Source organism: Hemiscyllium ocellatum, chromosome 21 (genome assembly GCF_020745735.1).
Source record: "Hemiscyllium ocellatum isolate sHemOce1 chromosome 21, sHemOce1.pat.X.cur, whole genome shotgun sequence".
NCBI lineage: Eukaryota > Metazoa > Chordata > Chondrichthyes > Orectolobiformes > Hemiscylliidae > Hemiscyllium > Hemiscyllium ocellatum.
This window is the reverse complement of record NC_083421.1, coordinates 30,046,773-30,062,370: the sequence shown is the minus strand read 5'-3', so window position 1 is coordinate 30,062,370 and position 15,598 is coordinate 30,046,773.

The window sequence follows — 15,598 nt, the reverse complement described above, 5'->3', positions numbered from 1 at the left end:
TAAGATCTAATAGATGAATTTCATTTTCAGCATGTCTTAAATGTGCAGAATTTATCTCATTTATATTTTGAGTGTTTTTTTAAAAACTGATCTTTTTACAATTCGCAGAAATTTCTGTTTGAAAGGCATTTGAAATGAATTTGCTCTACATTACTCTTAAGTCTTAAAAAAAGCCTAATACATTGCTTTAAGCCTGAAACTATGTAAAAACCGAAATAGCTGTGGATACCATAAAATCCCTACAGTGTGGAAACAGATCATTCAGCCCAACAAGACCACACTGACCTTCCAAAGAGTATCCTACCTGGACTCATCCCAGTGGATTTCCAATGGCTAATGCACCTAACCTACACATCCCTGAACACTGAACAATTTAGCATGGTCAATCGACCTAACTTGCACATCTCTGGACTGTGGGAGGAAGCCAGAGCAACGGATGGAGACACAAACGGACACAGAGAGAATGTGCAAGCTCCACACAGTCACTGGTTGGTGGAATTGAACATGAGTACCTAGCACTGTGAGGCAGCAGTGCTAACCACTGAGCCACCATGCCACTCATGTTTAGATTAGATTACTTAGATTACTTACAGTGTGGAAGCAGGCCCTTCGGCCCAACAAGTCCACACCGACCAGCCGAAGCGCAACCCACCCATACCCCTACATTTACCCCTTACCTAACACTACGGGCAATTTAGCATGGCCAATTCACCTGACCCACACATCTTTGGACTGTGGGAGGAAACCGGAGCACCTGGAGGAAACCCACGCAGACACGGGGAGAACGTGCAAACGCCACACAGTCAATCGCCTGAGACGGGAACTGAACCCGGGTCTCTAGCGCTGTGAGGCAGCAGTAGACAATCACAGTAAACACAATCACTGTGCCACAGAAATTGTTGGAAAGATTCAGCAGGTTCAGCAGCATCTGTGAAGAAAAATCAGAGGTAAAGTTTCTGGTCCATTCATCGGACCCAAAATGTTAACTCTGATTTCTCTTCTTAGGTGCTGCCAGACCTGCCGAGCTTTTCCAACAATTTCTGTTTTTGTTCCTTAAAACTATGTACTTTACTTAATCCCTCTGAAATTGAATTTCATTTTCTCATTTGCTGCTTATGGAATGGTGGAAACTTCAAGAAACGACTTAGGCTATCATTAGCTATGAGAGAGCTGGCCTTGTAATAGGATGCAATAAACTTGTTGGCATTTCTTCTCTTATTTCTCAAAGGAACGTCATCAATTGACTGAATGAGAACTTACTCATGATTAAGGCAATCACAATTAAAAACCAAGCAGCAGTACAATTTCAAACGATTATTTATGGAATTCTAAATGATTGGCAGACATCAATAAAGATATCATTTCTCAGCTTGTCCTCATTAATAAATATCATTAACAACAAGGTTCTTTGGAACAAATCCCAAGGACATTTCAATCGGTAATGCCAATTAGTAGTCCAATTATTGCAATTAACACTGGCTCTATCTTACAATGAAATCACTATACAAGTTACAATTCTCTTTCAGTTGTTTTTTGGTTATACTGAGCCTTGGTCAGGCCCTATGTGAACTATTGCATTCAGATTTAGACACAGCACCTCAGAAAAAAATGTATTGGCTTGGAAAATAACACAGTGCAGATTCAGAAGAATGAAACACAATCTCAGAGGTTAGTTTTTGAGGACAAGTTGCATTCACCTGATTACAAAAGACTGAGGAATATTCTGTTGTCCTGTGCTCTGAGCACATTGACCAGGTTATATCTTAAAAAACATTTTATCCCAGCACTCATCAGTGAGGTACACAAAGGGTCACAGAATTCTGTTTGTGGTTCAACTCAATTTTATTCACAAAATATTCCTTTTCAAAAACACCATTGAGCATTTCCCAAATTACCACAACATTTACTCTTTAAATAACTATCCATCTGAGAAAGGATATTACTCAGAACAATCCACATGTTTGAGCTGGGCCATTGTAATCTCTGCCTCTGATGTAGGGCTGGCTCTCTTCCATGATGATGAGTTTCTTAGGTCTTCTTGGATTGCTGCATGGTCTTCACTATGAGTCTTGCTCAAGTTTTCCCTGAGAATTATCACTGAGTCTCCACTGAAAGGGCAACATCCAGGTGTATGCTCCTATCCTTCCTCAGCCCTGAAACTCTTAGAATGTTCTGTAACCTTTGGCCAATCAGGTCATGAGCTGAGTTCAAATCATCCAGTGGGGTTACACCAACACCATTCACTGTTGCCATGTTGTGGATTGTAAAGTGCACATACTCAGGCAGTCTAGATGCCAGGATACCTGTCGATATTTCTCCTATACCCAACTCTTGGACTGGTTGTCATTGATTCCGCTTGAATGTTTGTAATGTCATTGATCTTGGTTTCCATTGCTCTCTGTAGTCAATTGCTGCTGGCTGGTTTATCCAGCTGTGAAAAAAGCGAGGACTGCAGATGCTTGAAATCAGAGTCGAAAAGTGTGAAGCTGGGAAAACACAGCAGATCAGGCAGCATCCGAGGAGCAGGAGAATTGACATTCCGGGCACACATTCTGATGAAGGGCTTTTACTCGAAACGTCGATTCTCCTGCTAACATGCTGCCTGACCTGCCACACTTAACCAGCTGTGGGTCAATTTAGAATATTCAAGTTTGGAACCATGGATGCTTGACTGCAATTCTGATTGAACTATTTCAAATTATAAAAGGATGTGATTGGGTAACTGTACAGAGCTCAGCTCCTCTGATGGAAAATCAAAAACGAGGACACAGGGTTGAAATTTAAGAACTAGGTCACTTAGGAAGTAAATCAGGTAAGTACCTTTATCTTCTGAAAGTTATAGAGATCTGAAATTCCCTCCCATACAAAACTGTGAATGATGTGACAACTGGAGCTTTCAAAGTTGACATTGAAAAATATTGTTAGTAAGTAAAGGGATTTAACACTGAGACAGGTAACTGGAGTTTAGATAAAATTAGCCATGATCTAATTGAAACACACAACAAATTCAAAACCTGACTGATCTACTCCAATTCCCTAGTTACTGTGAAAGATGAAATAAACATTCTCTTGAGCTTCAAGTATTGTACCTTAATTAAAAATGTTTTTTTGTCTTAATTTAAAAATTGAGATCTCAAAGATACTAGTTATTGAATCTTTACATTTGTATTTATAGACATCAGTTGTTTTTTCATTCTCCAAGTGCTGGATTTAATTTACTGTCTGTTCTCTCCATAAATTCTTTTCAATTTTTCCTTTCTAATAAACATCACTATTTTCCTAGAACAGGTGTCAAGCTAACAATCTAATTGTCAAGATTGGTTGGATCAATAACACTGAAAAATATTACTTTGTGTATTTCCTATTGTCAATTAAACTAAAAAAAATCCAGCAATTCAACCTTTATTTCATTTTCCCAGTCTCCTTTTCTGTTCTATAAAGTAAATATTATTGGTTTACTGATTTCATCTCCTATCACTTCAGACTATACCTGAGGAAGGATACTGGGCACCACATTTGAGGAACAATATTTTAGCCTTGGAGGGAGTGCAGTCAGTTCTGCTATAACACATGTTTCTTCAACACAAATTGGCTTTAACTCAATTGAAGAATTTAGACTGTTATTGTAGAACATGAACTTTCCTTACATGTATTTGGCTTTAATGTGATTCATGCCCCATTAGTTTAAATGGCTTAGCTGTTGTGCAATTTTCTTATAACACAAGATCGCATGAGAACAGAGCTATTGCGTTATATCAGAACCAACTGTACAATGTAAGCTCACAAGAATGATACCTGGGCTTCAGGGGTTAAGTTATGAGGAGGGATTATACAAATTAGGCCTGTTTTCTCTAGAATTTAGAAGGTTAAGAGGGAATCTGATTGAAGTCTAAAAGATATTAACTGGAAAAGTTATGGTAGGTAAAGATAAACTATTTCCATGGGTTGAGATTCTAGAATTAGGGGCATAGTCTGAGAGCTATTGCCAGACTATTCAAGAAAGATGTACTAACAAATGATGGTAGATGTTTGGAACTCTCTTCCACAAGTGGTAGCAATACGGGAGGAGTTGTACATTTTAAATGTGAGATAGATATATTTTGGGCAGGCAAAGGTGTAAACAGATATCAGCCAAAGGTAGGTATATGGAGTTAGGCCACAGATCAGTCACAATCTCATGGAATGATGGAACAGGTTCGCAGGCTGAATGACCTACCGCTGTGCCTAAGTTTCAGTGGTTGAGGCTGATGAGCAATGTTCACTGTGGGCTATATGTAGACATCAAGAGACTTAGGAAGTATAACATGTAAGTGGAGTTGAGGCCATAACTAGCCATGATTTTGTTGAATGATGGGGCAATTTTGAGAGGTCAAATGGCCTATCCTTTCAGCTCACATGAGCCCAATACACACGTGAGAAAAAAAATGTTCATTTGTGAGTTTAGACTTTTTAAAAACTTTTCTAATTCTCTTACACCCTCAAGCCATTCTGTTTTGTTTACTTGATATCTTTCCATGAACAAACATTTAACTTATGGGCTGCACATGCTCAGTATGAACAACAAGGCAGAGTATTAGATCACTGAAGACAGCCAATAGGGTAGCAGTAATGGGGAAGATGATGATGATGATATGTTGTGTAGAGTGATGTAGGAGGAGCCTGGAAATCCAACCACACTGTGGGAACCTGATAATACCTATTATAATGAAGTTCCTTTCTCGAAGGCGTATCACATACCCAATGTGTTACTTGAAGTAGTGGAAATGGGAGAGAGCTTGTACGTATTAGGTTGGGATATATATTCCTTATTTTTATTCTTAACAATCCTTCAGAATTCTATCTCAAAAGTTGTGATATGACAGATATGACCCTTCATGGGTGCATACCTCAACCTACTATCTATCATGATTCAATATGAGACAGGATGTAATACCAATCTAATTGACTTTGTAAAAGGAACATAACAGCAGATTCATAAGTCTGTTGAGTCTACATAGCTTACCCATATTTGTTGTAAGAATGCAGCAGGGCTGGCCAGTCAGTGGATTGTAAGCCACAAGTGATCCTTTTACACATAAATAAGATGCACAGAAAAATGTTGCAATAATATGTAAGCAAATCCATCCACTTCAAGTGTGTTTGTTGGATTGGTTGTCTTTACTAATAAATGGCAGGACAACATCTATCATATTAGATTTACATAGTATATTGGTTGTGATCAAAGTTAATTATATAATCCTGCTCGTTTACCACTCCCTTATTCCTTGTCACCGAATGCACATGCTGTAGTTATTGTGGACTAAATTTTCTGTTAACATGATCAATCAGAAAATTACCTGGATAAGTTTATCACTATGATGATAATTTATGTTCCATCTCTGCACAATATCCACTTTCACAGGTTATGTAGGTACATGATGGATCAAGTCATCTTGACCAAGGAAACTCTGAGAACTACATTAAGTTAATTTAATGCAACAAATCTTAAGTTCGCTTTTAACATTGTCCTAATTTACATTATTTCACTTCAGTAGTCAGTGAATAGGGTCCTTATTCCCATTGAGATTCCTTTCAATGCTGTTGCCAACTGTCTAATATTGCACTGCCTGCTCTGATCAACACAATTTTTGACCCCTCCAGCTCCCTAGCCCACCCATTCACTGCCAACCCGTTCACTTGTAGTTGAAACATATTTCCCAAATGAACTTGCATGCAAGGTGCAAAATGATCTGAAGCATTCTCCAACATTCAGCTGATGAATTTACAGATATACAACACCAGGTTATAGTCTAACAGGTTTAGTTGGAAGCACTAGCTCTCAGAGCACTGCTCCTTTATTAGGTGGCTGTGGATTATAAGATTGTAAGATACAGAATTTATAGCAAAAGTTTACGGTGTGATGTAACTGAAATTATATATTAAAAAAAACATGGATTATTTGTTAAGTCTTTCATCTGTTAGAATGACCATGTTGGTCTCAGTTCTTTCATATGTAAATCGTAAAACCTTTTTTTAAGTTACATTCTCAACTGAACTTTAACAACTGGTGTCATGTCGGCCCAGATAATGTATTGAAGGTGTGAGCTGCCCTGTGTGAGACTGTCTGTGCCCCAATGGTCAGACTGATTCTAATCTAAATAAATTAATTTACAGAATCTTACATGGATTCATGCAGTTTTTGAGCAAAGTAAAATGGAATTCTGCAAGTAGAAATTCACCCCACAAACATGAGTGTGTGTGTGTGTGTTTGGTGTGGCTATGAGTGTCTGTGAGTGTGTGTATGTGTTAGTGTGAGTGTAAAGGTGTATAAGTCTGTGAGAGGGTCTGCATGAGTGAGTGTGGGAGTGTATGTTTGAGCGTGTGAGAGAGGGTCTGCATGAGTGTGTGTGTCTGTAGGAGTGTGTGTGTGTGTGTGTGTGTATGTGTGTGTGTGTGTGTGTGCATCTGTGTGTGTGTATAGTGCAATGGGATCACCTGTAGTATGACATGAACCCAAGGTCCCGGCGTTGAGGTCATCCCCATGGGGACCTACCTTGGCTATCAGCCTGTGCTCGGCCAATTTTTGTTGTTGCCTTTCCTGAAGTCCGCCTTGGAGGACGGTCACCTGAAATTCCGAGGTTGAATTCCCAGACCACTGAAGCGTTCTCCAATTGGGAGGTAACACTCCCGTCTGTTGATTGTTGCTTGGTGTCCATTCATTCATTGCCAAAGCCTCTGCTTGGTTTTGCCAATGTACCATGCACCTATACAAGACAAGCCACAAAGGTGTGAGTAAAGGCTATCCAGTTTTTGTTAATCTCACAAGTATGAATCGCTAAGATTTAGAAAATTTGCCCTCAATAGTATGTTATCTATCTTCAACTGAAGAATCCGTAACACTATTTTATCAATCCTTGGTGTGTGACTATCACATTTGCAATAACAAAGCATGTAATTTTGGGCATAACGGATGGGTACCTTGAGCTTTATATGTCTATAGCTGGAAGGGAAGCAAGTGTTTAGTCTGGATACTACGACTGCCAGTCAGATTAATTGGTTAGTAAGTCTCTCCTCCCTAACAATTTCATATATTTGTAGATTTGTAACTGAAATCTTCAAGTTCAAAGTACAAACAGAAAGAAAACACCACTTTGAATGATGTAAAACTAAACTATAAGGACTTTGCCTTAGAGGGATTGTGACTAGGACGTGATAATTTACATTGGTGGCTGTGACTTTGATAGGCTCAGGCACATTGATTGACAGCAGTTTTAAAGGGACACAAATATTTGCCAAAAGAATGCCCAAGAACATTATTATTCTCTATAAAAGCTGCAGGAAATTCAGCTCAATTTGCACACAGGAAAGAATAGGCTGCCATTTCAGTTCAAACATCAAATGACAGTGAAACGTGACAAGCAAAAAGCCACTGCAAAATATGTCACTGAATAGAGACTCCCTGCCTCTGCATGATACAAGAGACAGATCAGCTCACCAGATAAGTCAGAGTGGCAAAAGATGCTTCGACTAAGGGACACATGAAAATGCCGCTGAAAGTACTGACAGAAAGTCAACTGTATTTGATTGTCAGTTGGCATCACACAGAGCGTATTACTAACACTGCTGAGCATATCAAACAATGATGAGAACCCTGTGATTCAGAAAGAGCAATGTGACAGTTCAAGCTGACCAACCAAAACACAAATCGATTGTTCGAGATGTAACATAGAAGTTGCTATAAACACATAACATATTGTTGAAAAGACAGCTCATTGTATTCACCTCAGCCCAGTTTCTCCCAAACAAGGACTAACAGCAGCTTTCCCAAATACATTAAACAAACCATAGCGCTTCTCTTCCTTATTAAAGTTCTAATGAGCTTTAAAATATATACTGAAATTATGTAAATGCATCAAGTTTTCTAATGGCCAATGAATAGGAGATATATTCTAGGTTAGTATTGTTGAATCTTTATTGTTGTTTCTAACCTGTCTAATGTTGTTCTACTTGGCCCAATCAGCTCCATTTTTGAGTGACCCCTTGAGATTCCTATGCTTACTTTTCACTGCCGACCCTTTGACTTATGGTTTACTTAAGGCATGTTTCCCAAAATTATCAAAATGAAAGGTTTGCATTTAAATAACAGATCAGAAATTATTTTATCTGGCCAGTCCAACACACTTGCAATTAAACAGGCTTGCTCTTGTCCACTTAATGTGTGTTGGAACTATAAGATGGACACAACAATGGGCACCTCCCAAAGGGCAAGGAATGGTGTGCCTCTTGAATTAATAGGATTACATAACTGTGAAATCAACAGCACAGAACCTGAACAAGGATGTCTAAGTTCAAGTTAACGTCAAACCAGATCCAGAATGAGAGCAAAATAAGTATTGGATGGGGAGAGAGAAAAAGATAAAGTTTACCTATTTTTTAAAATTTTACAGTTTTGTTCTACAGATCTGCAACAGCTGCAGATAGGGGCTCAGTTGAAATATATCATATATAGGGGAGTGGGGTGCATGGAGTCTGCACAGATTCAATATTTTGAAAAGCCTGCTATACTGCCTGTTCCATGTAAGGGTGAAAATTGGATAAAAATAGAGAATCTCTTGCAATTGTTGCACTGTTGACGGATATCTGTTTTAATGATCTTTTTGCTAATCCAGCTATTACTTCCACAGAAAATCTGCTGAATGGTTTTCCTGCGCTTTAGTATTCAATAGAAAAATGAGATCCTAAGAATTATGCTCATCCTGACAGCCACCGTGTGTCTTGTGCAGTAGCACAAAGGAACCAAGTAATATTGGCTCATGAACTCATCAGATGCAATGAATATTCAGGTGAATTGATCCATTTTAAGTTAGTTGGAATAGATGCATTTAGTAATAAATGGCGTGATGACATCTATAGTATCAGACTTACATAGTATACTGGTTGCGGTCAAAGTTAATTATGTAACCCTGTTCTTAAACCACTCCCTTGTTACCTGCCACCAAATGTATATGCTGTAGTTATTGTGGACTGAATTTTCTGTTAACATGCTCAATCAGAAGAAAATCTGTTCAAGCTTATTACTATGAAGATAATTCAACTTAAAAATGAAAGGTAAAACTAAAGTTAACAAAAAAAACCTAAAGAATTGTGGACGCTTGAAATCAGAAACAAAAAAAGAAATTCCTGGAAAAACTCAGCAGGTCTAACAGCATTTGTGGGAATGCATTTTGAATCCAGTGGCCCTTCATCAGAATGGTACAGCTAAAGTGCTGGCCCATCAGAATGAAATTAACCAGATGTCTACCTGACACCCTGTTGGTTTAAGTCTGCACCATTGTCCTCATTTTGCCACTCAACTACTTACCTTCCTTGATATTTCATTCACAATTCTCTCTGCTCATTCTCCATAGAATCTCTACAGTGTAGAAACAGGGCCACACTGATCCTCCATTGCAGCCTGTCCCATCCCGCAACCCTTTCTCTGTAACTCTACATTTCCCATGGCCAATGCTTAATCTACACACCTCTGAATACTATGGGGAATTTATCATTGTCAATCTATCATAGCGTGAAGAATATGCGAGCTCCACATCGGCAGTTGGCCAAGTGTAGAATTGAATGCGGTCCCTGGTGCTGTGAGGTAGCTGTGCTAACTAATGAGACAACATGCCACCCCACCCATATCATTTATAACACAAGCTCCAGGACATTACATAGAGGATGTCTCATACTCCCTTGTTACAATCCCATCAATTAGCTTCAATGTTACATGTTTCTCTGTATGTGCATGCAACAATACATAACTATGTCTCTCTTTGGCAGTATTTAAGGGAGTGATGGCCTTGAATGTGGTCAGTGGTTGTCCTGCCTCAGTCAACTGGAGGAGCCTGGTCAGATTTTCTATACTTATTGCAATAAAACAAATGCCATTAAGAACACAATGATTTGGAGGACAAGTCGGTCTTCAGACCATTAGATCTTCAGACTGAGAGCATCTCTGACAGCAGAGACCTCACCAACACAAATCCGAGGAGGTCAGCCCCACAATAAAATAAATGAAGCCAACCTGACAGTCCTTACTGAGGGAGTGGTGGTATTAGGTGATTAGTGGGTGCTGGGCAGATATCATTACCACAGGGATAGTCATAGTCATACAATAGGTCAGATAAATTACTCCTCAATCCATCCTGCACTCCCCTCAGTGTCTGCAGTTAGTTGACAAAGTTTTATCAGGTGTTGAGAAGAAAGAGATCATTAGCTGGTTACTCGAGTACACAATTGTCCTCTGAGTGGGAAAACTGTGGGAGGACTGGTGAACTATCTCAATTGTTAGCAGGATGTCATGGTTGTGGAAACACAACGTTCACCCTACCTTGATCTGTCTCCCAACTTATTGCCCACTATTGCCAGCCCTGTCAATTTGAATCTGGTTGGTATGAGATGACAGGTTTGCTGTAGACCGATCCACTGACTACAGATCTTATAAGTTTTCCCATTCACACGGCTAAAAGCTGATTGTAATGCAACACAATTCCAGATGCAGGTTCCAAATGCAGTGTCACAAGTAGTTCAATGGCTTTATATGAGCTGGCAATTGTGTTTTCAAATGCCACCTGGCATCAAATGCAGCTGGTCAATGTACACCCTCACACACGCTAAAAACAAACTCTCATTAATGTGGGCGCATGCATAACATTTCCTTGATTCTTCTTACCGTCATGCACTCAGTACTGCTTCAAATCTCAAAGCCACATGTCTCAGCGTTTAGAGACTGCCACCATTTTTTACCAGGACCACCACGTCAGTCAAAGAGATTGTACATCCAGAGGCAGCTGGCACTAACTGGATGTGCTCAGGCATGCCTGCAATCTCTCAGTCCTTCATGATTTCATATATCTCTATAAAGTCACAGTCTATCCAGCCTCTCCTTAAAACTCAAACCCTCTATTCCCAGAAACATCCTGATAAATGTTTTCTGAAGGCTCTCCAACATAGTAATATCCTTCATGTATCAGGCTGATCAGAACTGGACACAGTACTCCAGAATAAGTCTCACAGCCTTAACATGATGTCCCAACTCCTATACTCAATGGCCTCAGCAATGATGGCAAGTGTGTGAAATTCTTAACCACCCTATCTTTAAGTGATGCAAACTTCAAAGAAGTATATACCTTCACCCTTCCGTTTCTCTGTTCTACAACACTGCCCAATGGCCTATTTGTGATTATATAAGTCATGCCCTTGTTTGTTTTATCAAAATGCAATATCTCTATTCTTCCTCGTCACATTTCATCACCCTATTATCCCAGGCACTGCTATGATTTACACATTGTACACAATGCACCTCTTGTTTCCCCCCCATCATTAAACTATCTCAGGTTCCTTTCTCCATTCAGATATCCAAAAGTTACAATCTGACTGAACAGTGACAGAACATCACAAAGAAATGAATGATGAAGACACAACACCTACTTGATCACACATTCACAGTGAACCTATCATCCAGGATTATTAAAAGCTTGGAGCTGCATGCAAGTCTGGACAAGGGCAGACTATAACCAGGACAGGAACAGCAGATCACAGCTTGCTGAGGTTGTCCTTGATTGCGCATTTCAGGTCAACACTTTGATAGGGTACCTTCGGGAAGAACACAGTTTGACATTTTCAAAATGCTTGCTTCTTAAAGAAGTCTGACAAAATGTCTGTGGTCAATGTCAAAGAGCAGGGAGAACTTCAACACCAAATTGATAACATGCTTAGATTGCATCTTTCCAGAACAAAATTGGTGACTAATTCTGTTTGCACATTCATTTCCCCCACCGTGATGCAGTGCTTGCTCGCCGACATTAAAGTTTTCAATTACAACACAAGTCGTAGTGCCTCAGACTGGCACCATAATGGTTATATGGTCTAAAGGATGTTAAGGCAATCCAGGAATCTGCGCTCCAAGAATTTACTTAGATTGCAGACGTGCCATCTTCATGGGATAGTATCATGCAACAAAGAGCCTTCTACTGAAAGACCCTAGCTATGCTGCAGCCATTGGAATAACTGCATGTAGAAGCATCATTCGTTACTAAACTGTAAACAGTTGGTGAAATACAAACAGAAGTGCAATGGAAACTCAACGGATCTGGCAATATCTGTGGAGAGAGAAGCAAAGGTATTGTTTTGAGTACAGTATGATTCTTCTTCACATTAGTTAAAGAAACTTTAAAGCTGGTATGGTTCTTATTTCTGCTGCAACTAGACTGAGAACTCCAGAATGGTATTTCTCATAGCAAGTCGATCATGCACTGCCTGCTTCTTAGAGACACAGATTTAGGCTTATAGGACATACATTCAAATGCCCTCACTGATATTGTGCCCAATGCAATTCATCCGCAAGTGTATATTCCCAACTCAGATGTCATTTTGAAGGACAGATGACAACAAGAACTTCCAAAGAATGGTTATTAACAAAACTTATTTCATACCCCACATCTCTCACTCTGTAATACATTTTTCACCTCTCAGTGAATGTAATGTATTCACTTTCTTTTGAACAGATGGCTGTTAGAAAATAGGTTATTGCAACTCAGTGTTGAATGGTAAGCATCGCTGAATGCAGTTGTGAATCTCTGACAGATGCAATCCAGAGCTGTCATTCCCTGAGCTGAATAACTAACAACAGCCCTTTTTGGAAGTATTTAAATTCATACAACTTCAGAGATCTTTCAAAAATCTGTCAGTGCCACCTCATATTAATGGGGAGCCTCATCACTTGGTCTTTCTTGGTTCTACCACAGTGACATTTGTTACTCTAATTATGTGCTCGTACGTGTGGCATTCACTGTGCCAAATTGTATGGCAGTTGTCAGAATGACAATATTTTCTAATTCATTAACTCAAGATTGAGCCAGCAATTTCAGATTGTTCAAGCTTCATTTGCACATGTGCAATCTCCCAGTGGGCTTGGACATTATCAAAAACTTCTTTTAATGACTTTCTAACCGCTTTCCAATCAAGTCTGATTGTGCTGGGTCATATGCTCTTGATTCATATCCTTCGGCTACACGTTTTCCTCCTTACAGCATCAAGCATAATGCTCTTTGAACAAGATTGAAGTAAAACTCACTGAAGTCTATACGATGAGGAAGATAATTAACCAGCTTTTTTTTATTCAGTAATTTTGTAAAGTAGACTTCTGCTGTCTGCAGAAAAATAACCCGTTTCAAAGGGTAATTATCCAGCCAATATAATGTGGAAATGCACTGAAATTATTTACTGTAATATTCATTGTTCATTCAATGGAAGATCAAATGGAATATCCAAATTTCAAAATAATGAACATGCATGCAGAAATTATTTGGGGAGAAATTTTAGCAATCATTATACAGGGAGGCAATGGCCTAGTGGTGTTTTTGTGAGACTAGTAAGCTGGGGAATCAGGCAATGTTTGGGAAACCTAGCTTCAAACCCTTCCATGGTGGAATTTGAATTCAATAAAAGTCTGAATGAATTAAAAAAAAGTATTTTAGCATCTGTTGTGTTTTGTTTACTGCTAAATTTTTTTTAGATTAGATTACTTACAGTGTGGAAACAGGCTGACATGGTGGCACAGTGGTTAGCACTGCTGCCTCGCAGTGCCAGAGACCCAGGTTCAATTCCCACCTTAGGCGACTCTCTGTGTGGAGTTTGCACATTCTCCCCATGTCTTCGTGGGTTTCCTCCGGGTGCTCCGGTTTCCTCCCACAGTCCAAAAATGTGTAGGATAGGTGAATTGACCACGTGTAGTGTTAGGTGAAGGGGTAAATATAGGAGAATGGGTTATGCTTCGGAGGGTCAGCGTGGACATGTTGGGCCGAAGGGCCTGTTTCCACACTGTAAGTAATCTAATCTAATAAAAAGTCCCTTCGGTCCAACAAGTCCACACCAAAGCACAACCTACCATTACCCATTCCCTCATATTTACCCCTTCACCTAACACTACGGGCAATTTAGCATGGCCAATTCACCTAACCTGCACATTTTTGGAGTGTGGGAGGAAACCGGAGCACCCGGAGGAAACCCATGCAGACACTATTTAAGGGCATTCTTTCCAAGCCTTTAAAAGTAAGTAGAAAAAGTAATCTTATATTTGTGCATTTTTTTTGTTCAGCTTGCCAATGGGCATCGGGGGAAAATAAAATTATTCCATGAGAACTGTGCCTCGGAACCCAGAATGTCCCAGGTTTGATTCTGAGTTGTACTGACCTAACTTATCACATTCAGTCCCAATTGGTAAAGTGGCAAAATTAACCTCAATACCCCCCACTAGAGACAGACGTAATTAGTGAGGTCACCTCTTCGTAGTTCACGCTGTGAAATATATTCAGATCTCTGGTTTGGACAAAATCAGGGTCGCCATTGCTAAGAATAGATATCACATTCGTGACGAAGGACTAATGCCTGAAACATGATACTCCTGCTCCTCAGATGCTGTCTGACTGGCTGTGCTTTTCCAGCACAGTTTTCAACTGTGATCTCCAGCATCTGCAGTCCTCACTTTCTCTTCGGAATGAGGAGGCAAGTTAAAGGATTTCCCTTCTTGAAAAAATATTCACACATTTATTTAAGGATGAAATGCATGTCAATCGGCTGATGTGCTAAAGGCATAACTTTAAAGCTGTTTCCCCAAAGACCGTTAAGAAGAAGAAACACTGTAATCTGTGGTAATTGGTAACATCACAGTGATGTTTTTGATTGTTAATACTCCCCTCGGGTTGTACATACAAGGAGATAAAAGTCAAGGAAAGAAATACTTGTAGAAAATAATGGGCTCAAGAGTAAAGCCGACAAGACTTTTCTATTATCACCAATGCTAATGCCATTGTTTATAATTATCTACCAATCAGCAGCTTCACTACAACACCCACTTTTTACAAGGTTCTTTTATGAATTAAACTGAATTCAATGCTTTATTGTCACTTGTATTTAACAAATAAATAAAATGGAAAGTGTAATAAAAATGTTCTGGCATCAACCATAGAACTGTACAGCATGGAGTACAGCATGGACCAGATCATTCAGTCCAACTCATCCATGTGGATTAAATATCCAAAATTGATGTAGTCGCATTTTCCAGTATTTGGCCCATATCCCTCTATTTTTTTTCTGATTCACATACCCATCCAGATGCCTTTTAGGTTTTGTAGTAGTACCAGCCTCCACCACTTCCTCTGGCAGGTCACTCTGTGCATGCACCATCCTCTGAAAAAGTTACCCCTTAGGTTGATTTACAATTTTTAAATTTTCCCCTATGCTCTCTAGTTTTGGACACCCTCAACCCAACTGTTCACACTGTGTCCCTCATGATTTTACAAACCTCGATAAGGTCACCCCTCATCTTCCTACACTCCAGGGAAAACAGCCCTAGCCCATTCAACCCCTCCCAATAGCTCAAACCCTCTAACCCTGGCAAAATCCTTGCAAATGTTTTCTGAACCCTTTCACAACATCCTTCTTATAGAAGAGAGACCAGAATTGCATACAGTATTCCAAAAGTAGCCTCACCAATGTACTGGACAGGTGCCACATGATCTCCCAACTCCTATACTCAATGCACTGACCAATAAAGGAAAGCATACCAAATGCCTTCTTC